We start from the raw sequence: 12,805 nt of genomic DNA on the forward strand, positions 1-12,805 counted from the left end.
GAGAGGAATTTTTGTTTGTTTTGTTTTAAGATGATAAATAGGAAAGAGAATTCATACATTGAATGTGAGTTTTATAAGAAAATTAGAAATTGAAGATATAGAAAAAAAGGGAGTGATTGATGAAGCCAGGTCTTTCAAAAGGAGATGAGACAACTGTATATTTTTGCTTTATTTTTGACTAAACAGAAGATAAGATGCTTCCTACTTATTAACAAGAGGGGAAGAAAAAAAAATTGATCCACTTTCCTAGTAAGGATTTCCCCAAAAGTGTTCAGGGGAATCTGAAGTTTGAGTAATACATTAAATTTAAAGGGGAAGAACAAAGAACAAAGAACAGCATTTTTTTTTTAAATGCTGGTCATTTTTTTATTGGTTGTTCAAAACATTACAAAGCTCTTGACATATCATATTTCATACATTAGATTCAAGTGGGTTATGAACTCCCAATTTTACCCAAAATACAGATTGCAGAATCACATCTGTTACACATCCACATTTTTACATAATGCCCTATTAGTAACTGTTGTATTCTGCTACCTTTCCTATCCTCTACTATCCCCCCTCCCCTCCCCTCCCATCTTCTCTCTCTACCCCATTTGCTGTATTTAATTCTCTCCCTTGTTTTTTTTTCCTTTCCCCTTGCATACTCTTATATGTAATTTTGTATAACAATGAGGGTCTCCTTCCATTTCCATGCAATTTCCCTTCTCTCTCCCTTTCCCTCCCACCTCTCGTCCCTGTTTAATGTTAATCTTTTTCTCATGCTCTTCCTCCCTGCTCTGTTCTTAGTTGCTCTCATTATATCAAAGAAGACATCTGGCATTTGTTTCTTAGGGATTGGCTAGCTTCACTTAGCATAATCTGCTCTAATGCCATCCATTTCCCTGCAAATTCCATGATTTTGTCATTTTTTAGTGCAGAGTAATACTCTATTGTGTATAAATGCCACATTTTTTTATCCATTCATCTACCTAAGGGCATCTGAGTTGGTTCCACAGTCTAGCTATTGTGAATTATGCTGCTATGAACATTGATGTGGCAGTATCCCTATAGTACACTCTTTTAAGGTCCTCAGGGAATAGTCCCAGAAGGGCAATAGCTGGGTCAAATGGTGGTTCCATTCACAGCTTTCCAAGAAATCTCCATACTGCTTTCCAAATTGGCCGCACCAATTTGCAGTCCCACCAGCAGTGTACAAGTGTACCCTTTTCCCCACATCTTCGCCAGCACTTGTTGTTGTTTGACTTCATAATGGCTGCTAAAATTACTGGAGTGAGATGGTATCTTAGGGTGGTTTTGATTTGCATTTTTCTGACTGCTAGAGATGGTGAGAATTTTTTCATGTACTTGTTGATTGATTGTATGTCCTCCTCTGAGAAGTGTCTTTTCAGGTCTTTGGCCCATTTGTTGATTGGGTTATTTGTTATCTTGTTGTTTAATTTTTTGAGTTCTTTGTATACTCTGGATATTAGGGCTCTATCTGAAGTGTGAGGAGTAAAAATTTGTTCCCAGGATGTAGGCTCCCTATTTACCTCTCTTATTGTTTCTCTTGCTGAGAAAAAACTTTTTAGTTTAAGTAAGTCCCATTTGTTTATTCTTGTTATTAACTCTTGTGCTATGGGCATCCTGTTAAGGAATTTGGATCCCGACCCCACAATATGTAGATCGGAGCCAACTTTTTCTTCTATCAGGCGCAGAGTCTCTGATTTGATATCAAGCTCTTTGATCCATTTTGAATTAACTTTGTGCATGGCGCGAGAAAGGGATTCAGTTTCATTTTGTTGCATATGGATTTCCAGTTTTCCAAGCACCATTTGTTGAAGATGCTATCCTTTCTCCATTGCATGCTTTTAGCCCCTTTATCAAATATAAGAAAGTTGTAATTTTGTGGATTGGTCACTGTGTCCTCTATTCTGTACCATTGGTCCACCTGCCTGTTTTGGTACCAGTACCATGCTGTTTTTGTTACTATTGCTCTGTAGTATAGTTTGAAATCTGGTATCACTATACCGCCTGATTCACACTTCCTGCTTAGAATTGCTTTTGCTATTCTGGGTCTTTTGTTTTTCCATATGAATTTCATGATTGCTTTCTCTATTTCTACAAGAAATGCCGTTGGGATTTTGATTGGCATTGCATTAAACCTATAGAGAACTTTGGGTAATATCACCATTTTGATGATATTAGTTCTTCCTATCCATGAACAGGGTATATTTTTCCATCTTCTAAGGTCTTCTTCTATTTCTCTCTTTAGGGTTCTGTAGTTTTCATTGTATAAATCTTTCACCTCTTTGGTTAGGTTGATTCCCAAGTATTTTATTTTTTTGAGGATATTGTGAATGAGGTGGTTGTCCTCATTTCCATTTCAGAAGATTTGTCTCTGATATACAGGAATGCCTTTGATTTATGCGTGTTGATTTTATATCCTGCCACTTTGCTGAATTCAATTATAAGTCTAGTAATTTCTTTGTAGAGCCTTTTGGGTCTGTTAGATATAGTATCATATCATCTGCAAATAGTGATAATTTAAGTTCTTCTTTTCCTATTTTTAATGCCTTTAATTTCTTTTGTCTGTCTAATTGCTCTGGCTAGTATTTCGAGAACTAAATTGAATAGAAGTGGTGAGAGAGGGCATCCCTGTCTTGTTCCAGATTTTAGAGGGAATGCCTTCAGTTTTTCTCCATTCAGAATGATGCTAGCCTGAGGCTTAGCATATATAGCTTTTACAATGTTGAGGTAAGTTCCTGTTATCACTAGTTTTTCTAGTGTTTTGAACATAAAGGGATTTTATACTTTGTCGAATGCTTTTTCTGCATCTATCAAGATGATCATGTGGTTCTTATCGTTAAGTCTATTGATGTGGTGAATAACATTTATTGATTTCCATATATTGAACCAGCCTTGCATCCCCAGGATGAATCCTACTTGATCATGGTGCACAATTTTTTTTATATGGTTTGGTATTCGATTCACCAGGATTTTATTGAGGATTTTTGCATCTAAGTTCATTAGAGATATTGGTCTGTAGTTTTCTTTCTTTGAAGTGTCTTTGTCTGGTTTCAGGATCAGGGTAATGTTGGCCTCATAGAATGAATTTGGAAGAGCTCCTTCTTTTTCTATTTCTTGAAATAACTTGAAAAGTATTGGTATTAATTCTTCTTTGAAGGTTTTGTAAAACTCCACTGTATATCCATCCAGTCCAGGGCTTTTCTTGGTTGGTAGTCTTTTGATGGCTTCTTCTATGTCCTCCTTTGTTATTGATCTGTTTAAATTGTGTGTATCTTCCTGACTCAATCTGGGCAAATCATATGACTTAAGAAATTTATCGATATCTTCACTATCTTCTATTTTATTGGAATATAGGGCTTCAAAATAATTTCTAATTATCTTCTGTATTTCTGTAGTGTTCCATTGTGATATTGCCTTTTTTATCCTGTATGTTAGTAATTTGAGTTCTCTCTCTTCTTCTCTTCATTAGCATGGCTAAGGGTCTGTCGATCTTATTTATTTTTTCAAAGAACCAACTTTTAGTTTTATCAATTTTTTCAACTTTTTTTTGTTTCAATTTCCTTGATTTCCACTCTGATTTTAATTATTTCTTGCCTTCTACTACATTTGCTGTTGTTTTCCTCTTCCTTTTCTACGGTTTTGAGATGAAGTGTGAGCTCATTTATTTGTTGTTTTTTTCTTTTTTTGAGGAATGAACTCCAGGCAATGAATTTCCCTCTTAAAACTGCTTTCATTGTGTCCCATAGATTCCGATATGTTGTGTCTGTATTTTCATTTATCTCTAAGAATTATTTGATTTCCTCCTTTATGTCTTCTGTAACCCATTGATCATTCCGTAACATATTGTTCATTTTCCAGGTGATGCACGATTTTTCCTTCCCTCTTTTATCATTGATTTCCAGTTTCATTCCATTATGATGAGATAAGATGCATGGTATTATCTCCACACTTTATATTTACTAAGAGTTGCCCTATGGCATAATATATGGTCTATCTTTGAGAAGGATCCATATGCTGCTGAGAAGAACGTGTATCCACTTGATAATGGTTGTTATATTGTATATATGTTGGTTAAGTCTAGGTTATTGATTATGTTATTGAGTTCTATAGTTTCTTTATTCAGCTTTTGAATGGAGGATCTGTCCAATGGAGAGAGCAGTGTGTTGAAGTCACCCATAATTATTGTGTTGTGGTCTATTTAACTCTTGAACTTGAGGAGAGTTTGTTTTATGAACATTGCAGCACCATTGTTTGGTGCATACATATTGATAATTGTTATGTGTTGTTGGTGGATGGTTCCTTTTAACAGTATATAGTGGCCTTCTTTATCCCTTTTGATTAACTTAGGTTTGAAGTTGATTTTATTCGATATGAGTATGGCTACTCCTGCTTGCTTCCGAGGACCATGTGAGTGGTATGATTTTTCCCAACCTTTCACCTTCAGCCTGTGTATGTTTTTTCCTATCATATGAGTCTCCTGAAGGCAACAATTTGTTGGATCTGTTTTTTTTTAATCCAGGTTACTAGCCTATGTCTCTTGATTGGTGAATTTAAACCATTAACATTTAAGGTTACCATTGATATATGGTTTGTACTTCCAGTCATGCTTATTTATTTATTTATTTATTTTAATATGGCTAGTTTTTCCTTTTTGATTATTTTTTTCTTCCCTTTACTTAGTTACCTCCCACTGTTAGTTTTGGGTGCTGTTTTTCAGTTCCTCTTCTTGTTGTGTTTTGCTCAAAATGCCTTGCAGTGCTGGTTTTCAGGCTGCGAATTCTTTTAACTTTTGTTTATCATGAAATATTTTAATTTCATTGTCAAATCTGAAGCTTAGTTTTGCTGGATACAGTATTATTGGTTGGAATCCATTATTTTTCAGCGTTTGAAATACGTTGTTCCAGGATCTTCTCGCTTTCAACGTCTGTGATGAAAAATCATCCGTTAACCTAATTGGTTTACCCCTGAATGTAATCTGCCTCCTTTCTCTCGTAGCTTTTAATATTCTCTCCTTGTTCTGAGTGTTGGATATCTTCATAATTATGTGTCTTGGAGTCGGTCTATTACGGTTTTGTATGTTTGGGGTCCTGTAGGCTTCCATGATTTGGCAATCCATTCCATCTTTCATATCTGGGAAGTTTTCTTATATTATTTCATTCAATAGATTGTTAATTCCTTTGGTTTGAACCTCTATACCTTCTTCTATCCCAATGACTCTCAAGTTTGGTTTTTTTTATGACATCCCATATCTCTTGGATGGTTTGCTCGTGATTACTTAGCATCCTTTCTGTGTTGACTATATTTTTTTCAAGTTGATAAACTGTCTTCATTGTCTGATGTTCTGACTTCTATTTGATCTAGTCTATTTGTAATATTCTCGTTTGAGTTTTTAATTTGGTTTATGGTTTCCTGCATTTCTAGGATTACTGTTTGATTTTTAAAAAAAAATCTCTATCTCCTGGTAGAGCTCATTCTTTTCCATTTGAATTTGCTTATGTAATTCATTTTCAAAGTATTCTTTCATTGTTTGGACTTGCTGTCTAATGTCTTCTCTAAGATTCTGTTCCATCTGTGTTAGGTATGCCTTGAGTTCTTTCTCTGTCCATTTTTCTGATGCCTCTAGATTCTCCTGTGAATTTAAGTTGTCCTGCATTTTTTGTAATCCTTTTTTCCCTTGTTTTTTCATGGTGCTCACATTGCTTTCCAACTCTGTTTGACTGCTGTGTTTCTGTTTTCTCCTTTAAATTTGGTTTGGTTTTTATAGTTCCAATATCTCTCCTTTGTGTTTCGAGACAATGTTTAGAGATGTTGGATTTAATTGTGATTTAAGGTAAATTCATTAGTTTCATTAAAGGCCTACAGACTTTGATGGCATATAGAGAATTGAGGTTTGAACTTAATATTTTATGTTAAGGTCTGGCGATTTGATGGTACGGAGGTTAGTATATGTTATCTTCTTTGGGGGGTGGCTCAAATGCAGGCGGATATTAACAAGAGATTAGACAGGAGTACTTGGGGGTAGTTAAGGGCTTAGGCAGACTATAGACTGATTCTTAGTATTCATCTATTTGCATTTAGTAAGTTATACGTAATTTGGGTGGTCATGCTTAAGAGGAAAGATGGGGAAAATTTAAGGAAACAAACCAAGAAAGAGAGAGGGAGAGAAGAAAGAAAGAGAAAAGAATAGAAAAGAAAAAGAAATGATAAAAAAATAATAAAATGCAGTAAAATAAAAATTACAATTAAAAATAATTTTTAAAAAATTAAAATTAAAAAAATTAAAAAATTATAAAAAAGAAAAAAAAAAGGGCACTGTTAAGCTTCTATTTTCTTCACTTCCAGTAGGTGGTGCTGTGCCTTCCAGGCCAAGATTTTGCCCTCTGGCTGTAGGAAACAATCCATGTGAGGCCACTCCCTCCCCCTCCCCTGTGTCTCTCAAAACCTGTTAGCTCAGGTTTATTCCTGGTCTCTAGTCTCCTCGCTTCTCCTGCCAGCCAGGCCTTCCCCATTGTGATACCTCTGGGTAGATCAAGCTACACTCTGGGCCTGCAGTTTCCTGGATGTGGAGCCTGGCTATTGGGAACCTGCCTCTATTGTTTTGATTCCTTCCAATAGCCACTCCTCCAAGAGCTGGCGAGACAGGTTTCGTTTTCGCTGCTGGTGGGAGGGAGGAGTTGGATGTCAGGTGCCTTTACCTTTCCCCACGCCTCTATTCACGCTCACTCTGTTAGTCACGCCCCCGGAAAGCCAGGGAGAGATTTTATGTGATTTCCCCGCTGTATGGGAGATAGGCTAAATGACACACACCTGTTCTATTGCTGAACTTGTTGCAATCTGTCGGAAACTGGTGATGGTTACGTGAGCTCTCCAAGATGGTGGCCACTGGCTTCCTCGGTGGGCTCTCATCACGCCTCAGTCTCCAGAGGCGGAGCGGGCCTCCAATCAATCAGCCTGAATCTCCAGGTGCATGGTTCACTCATGATTGAGCCCCAGTAACCGATCCTCGGGTGATGGAAATCCTTCCTCTAGGTTTCGGTGCACCCCAATTTTGCTGGAAATTCCTAACAAGATAGCTTTTGGCCGTTCTAACTCATTATTCACCTGAGCAGTGACGCTGTACACGGGGGTGATGCACTCTATTCGCCGCCATCTTCCGAAACCAGGAGTCCCTGCTCATTATTAATATTCTTCTTCATGTGTTTTTATGGCAGACTGAGGAAAAAATTGCAGATGTTTTCAGTTTATGTTAAATTATATTTCTTTGTAAGTGACCTTGTGCCAAACCAGAGTTAAATGAAAATTACATGTAAAATTTATGATACCTTAATTTAGAGTTAACATTTCAGTATAAACTATTTCCCAAAACTAGCTCCCCCACTTGTGTATATAGACTCCACCATTTCTCCCCTCATCTTCCCTCTGCCTGCACCTTTCTTATTTATGCACAGTTGCCCACCAGGTAAGTGCCACACCTTTTGGTCCAAATTATTAAGAGAAAAATTCCTGATGACATGGTAAAGCCTAGATTTGAATTCTCTTGTCCTAATTATCTATGAAGAAGGAGAGGAATAATATAATACTATTGCATATAGGACTGCCACCTTCAGGAGGACAACTTAAGGATGTTGAAAGGGTCTTCCACATCTCTGCCACATATCTAATACAAACAATTTTGGAAAAATCATTACTAGAAATGTTCTCAGAATATAAAGTAGGCAGCTGAGAGTGGGCATCTACATGTCCAGTCCAATTTCTGTGTTTAATGTATAAGCTGAAAAACAAGCACAAGAGAGATTTTATAAACAAAAACCTCAAAAAATTAATGATCAATAAATAACTGTCTTGAATGTTCTTAACTAGACAGAGAATATAATTTAATTGTTTATCATTCACATGCCTTAAGTAGCAGGAGCTAATAGAATTTGAACTTAAACTTCTATGTGAAAGATTTATTACCCTTTCAGATTTGCAATTGCATTTTAGAATTGCAATGCTAAATATTAATATTTTACTTTAAATCTGAATATACTTTAATTAGACTATATAATGTGTAAAAGTGCTTTCTTTTTCAAATTTGTATAACAGAAGACAGATATAAAGTTATATTGCTATTGATGTTATTTGAATAATGCTAAATTATTATAAAACTAGGAATACAAAATGAAGTTTTCTATGGAAATCATGTATCATTTCCTTGGAATGGAAAGAAATGCAGTTATCAGCATTAATACATGAGTAATAAACCTGGATGGTTTCCTCAGCCTCAGTTAAATACACACACACACACACACACACACACACACATAATATATATATATATATATATATATATATATATATATATATATATATATATATATATATAATGTAAAATATGTATAAAATATCTGGTAGTAAATGACCCACTGGTTTTTTGCTTCACTTCCTTATCAGTTAGGCTCCATTTCATATCTTGCTGTTTACAATATATTTAAAATATCTTCTAATGTAACCTCATTTGAAAATATTTTTATATATTCTAATTTATAAAAAGCTGAATGAATTATAAGTTATATCATTTTGGAACTGTTTTTGAAATTTTCCAAATTCAGTCAGTAAATTACAAGAAGTAAGATGGTGACACAAAACCAGGGCTAACTGTGCTAAGAGTTTAAAGACATGGACAGGACTCTGATGTATTTAAATTCTCTATGTCCTTTTAAATAGGATATAGAAATGTAATTTAAAATGAATATCACTAGAAAAAGTAATTCTTATCTTCATGAGCTAAAAATGATGTGCTATAAGATGTCAATATGTGTAACAATTGCTTTGGTTTACAGTACAAGGATGATTGGAACCATAACTCTGTACGCACAGTGCTCTATCACTGTCTGTGAGTGTTCCCTTTGTGACTTTTGATTTATATCAGGCAAGTTTACCAACAATACTCAAAAGTTTCCTGCTGTTCTCTACTATATAAAATATATGGTATCTATAGTAAAACAGAGCTGCTCAGACAATTGATGAAAATGTCATATTAAAATTTCCTATATGTGATGAGATAATGAATTCAAAATGATAAATTTTAGTTTACTTCAGAATCTATGAGTAATTGAAATGTTGAAAGAAGTGTTACTATAATATATGAGTTAATAATTGCACATTTTATAAATAGAGACAATAGTTAGCACATTGTTTTATTTTAACTTTAATTTTTGTGTTACTGAGAAAAGAGTAGAAGTGTCAAAAAAATCAATGTAGAAAAAAGAGAATAGCAATCACAGTTTATCATTTTTTTAATAAGTGAAAAATATTTGATACCAGAGATAAGAAGAGTGGGAGAAGAAATGTGTAATTGCAGTTCTGTGGGAATGGTACATAGGCCTGGTCTCCTCCAACAAGGGAGAGGGCTACACAGGGGACCCTGCCTTAACTAGGGGCTGCACAGCACATGGGTCCTATAGGTGGATATTCTATAAAGAAGACTGAGGATTCTGGAAGTTGAGACAGTTGAGCGTTCAGGAAATACTGAAAAAGATGGAATCAATGGGTTCCCAAGCCACCATCTATATTCTCTCATGGGATTCCTCATTGTTCATTAGCCCTAGGGATAGTAACAATATAGGTAAGAATGATTGCATTTCAGCTCAAAGAACAAAACATGATCTAATTATGAGAAAATATGGCAAACACCAAATTGAGATGTTCTTCAAAATAACTTATATCTACCTTTTAGAAATGTTAACATCAAGTACCACAAAGAAAGCCTGATACACACTCCGGAACAAAGGAGTCTAGAGAGAAAAGACTATTAAATGCAATGTCTGATGCTGGGTTACATTGTGAACAACAAATTACTATAAAGACATTATTGGTCAATAGGCAAAACTTAAATTAGGACTGTATTATTAAATCTGAATATTTAATAATACAGTCCTAATAATAATACAGTGTATTATATATGCACATGTGTATGTGTATAATATATGTATAAACATACATGTGTATACACATATACATGTGTATATTATACATATAATTAACTATATAGTGTATAATTAACTATATGTATAGTTAATTATAATAGATGTACTATAGTTATCCAAGAGAATGCCCTTGTCCTTAGGGACGCATGCTGAAATATTTAGCTTTAAAACAACATGATGTTTACAGTTTACTATTAGATAGTGTAGAGAGTACATAGAATAGGTGATGGGACAAAATATGAACTGGTGAGTAAACATGAAAACTACAGACATTTACTTTAGTATTCTTACAACTTTTCTGAAAGTTTGAAATTCTTAAAAAATAAATGAGTAAAAAGTGGTCTGACATTCATATTATGGCTCTAGTAGTGGCTAATCATATGGATTTTGTGTCTCTTTAATCTGCAAAATAAAATAATCTGCTACATTTGCTTTTCAGTCATTTGGCTAAGATCAAGTGTAGTATCTGTTCTTATGAGGAATAAATCTACTGGGTGCCATAGGAAATTATAATAATCAATAGGGTAATGAGATTAATAAAACACTATTTGCTTTTTCTAAGATTTGGCCAAGTATTTTATAGGTAAGAGAGGAATAATTTTTCAATTCATAACACTCTATCTTCTCTTGTATTTGCCAGTTGTAATACAGTTATGCTTCTTAAAAATAAAAATTTAAAGCAATATTGAACACAAATGAAAACAAAGAAACATGTACATCATGTGCCTATAGTTCTACAGTTTCTTGTGGTAATTTTATGGCTATGGTGGTATTATCCTTGAGAACCCTCCTATTTCTTGCATTTCATTTAAAAGTGAACAGAGTTCATCATAGTCTGGATTCTGAAGCCCAGGAAGGTTCAATTTAGTCCAAATAACAACTTTAACTCTTCTCTGGGCACTAGTATTCTCCTATGTATTGGAAGTAAAATATAAACAATTTATTTTTCTAACTCAGTGACATCTCACCTATGCTTGCACTAAAACAGCAAAATTTGGTCAATTAATATATATATATATGTAATATGTTTTTCATATTTGGCTAAAACTTACCCAGAGTTACTATTACAAGTTTTATTATGACCTAGAACACATATGAGAATCACTTGCATCATTCCTGAATGATCACTGAAAAATTTGTAGGAAGAAGAATTTACTGTTCATCATGAAGTAGTCCACTTTCCTTTGATAACTATACTTCTTGAAAAAAAGTACTAAAAGTTACTAGCCCTTGAATAAACACTAAATTCACTGATATCTTCTTAACAAATGTTCCTTTTTACTTTGTAAAATGATTGACCTAACTAGGCGGTTTAATCCTTCATCCTAAAATTTTTCTCTTTTGGACCTTTATGAAAGTCTATTTTCTCTAACCTCTGATCTCCTCTAACCTCTGATCTCCTTTGATCCTATTTCTCTAATAGCAGGCCTCCAGGTTTCTTGTCTTGGCACTCTTCCCTTTGTTTCTTTTGGGATCATATCCAGTAAAGTCATCCCAAAATGACTTCAAAAAAGTCTTTATCTCCAGATTCATTTTTTCCTCTTAAACACTACATAGACAGTTGCTATTGCCTGCCATATATCACCCTCTCTATACATAGTCTGTATATAACACACAATCCATAGTGTGCCAGAGCCTCTCACTCCTGTGCCCGTCAAACTACATACATACCAGCTTCTCTTCACCTTTGTGAAATAGACTGACAAGAAAAGAGAATTACAGAAAGGGAGGCATTGTATCCTGAGAGGAGAAAATGAGCTTCATGTAGCAGAAATAGTGGGCACTGCGTAACATGTGAGAGAAGTACTCTTTACAGAAACCTGGGCATGGGTATGAACAAATTGCTTTATAGGTAAAGAAAGTAGAGATGTAGAATGGAAGGAAAGAAAGAGAGAGAAAGACAGATAGAGGACACACACACACACACACACAGAGACAGGCACAGAGACAGAGACAACACCAAGCAATCTTAAACTTTTACTTTGACAATAAACCAGGCAGGTATCATATTAATTTTTATTTACTCTTCGCTACAATAAAAAGCTCTTCACGTGAAAGAACTGTCACTTGAAAAATCATGTTGAATCTATTGTGATAAATGTGTCTCTCAAGAACATTTGGGGGAAATGCATACTCATAACAAAGCCTGGCCTACAGTATCACAGAGCAGTATGCATTAATGTTTAAAAATTAGTCAAAGTCTCCAAAAACAGAAAGAGCTAAATCAAAATTAAAGTGTAAAACATGATTTTTAGCTTGACAGGTGACCCATACTGTTATTTCAAGAATGTTGAGTAAAGTTACTAAAAACTAATTCTTCAAACTTGTAACATCTAATATTCTGTACTCTAGGTAATCTTACTTTTGCTCCATCATTATATATGGGATTATTCTTGAGATTGTATTTAAGTCAAAGCAAGATGGTCTTTGATTTACAAATGTAATTTAGTATTCTGAGTAGTAACCTTGTTAAATATTGTCAGATTAATTGAAATTGATTTGTATTTACTAAACATAGTGAATACTAACATAATATTAGACCCTGAAGTATTTCACAGAGACTGTTAGTTCTATGGAGGGATTCATTATCTCAGGGGTCAGCATTCCTTTTTTAGCATTTTCTTCAAAATATATTATGAGAAATTGAGGAGAAATGACCTTCATTTCCTTTATGAGATTTTGTGATTTGGGAATATTTGAGAGAATTTAGGATAGGTTTGGGGGAGGGTAATATTTATGTTTAATTTCCAATGCTACAAACAGCACATTTGCTTTTCCATCTGCTTAATTCCATTCCAGGTTTGCTATTCTCTACTACTCATAGCATC

At 34.5% G+C, this 12,805-nt stretch overlaps 1 protein-coding gene and 1 pseudogene across 1 annotated transcript in view; both read left to right on the forward strand.

Annotated features, from left to right (window-relative positions):
* Window positions 1–12,805, forward strand: part of Lrp1b (LDL receptor related protein 1B) — a 1,856,415-nt gene that overhangs the window by 1,001,735 nt on the left and 841,875 nt on the right. The window lies entirely within an intron of this gene.
* On the forward strand, window positions 10,405–10,527 carry LOC124106227 (U2 spliceosomal RNA; annotated as a pseudogene).

Source organism: Marmota monax, unplaced genomic scaffold, assembly GCF_021218885.2.
Source record: "Marmota monax isolate L192 unplaced genomic scaffold, Marmota_monax_Labrador192_F-V1.1 WCK01_AAM20220418_F8-fsc00034, whole genome shotgun sequence".
NCBI classification, from domain to species: Eukaryota; Metazoa; Chordata; class Mammalia; order Rodentia; family Sciuridae; genus Marmota; species Marmota monax.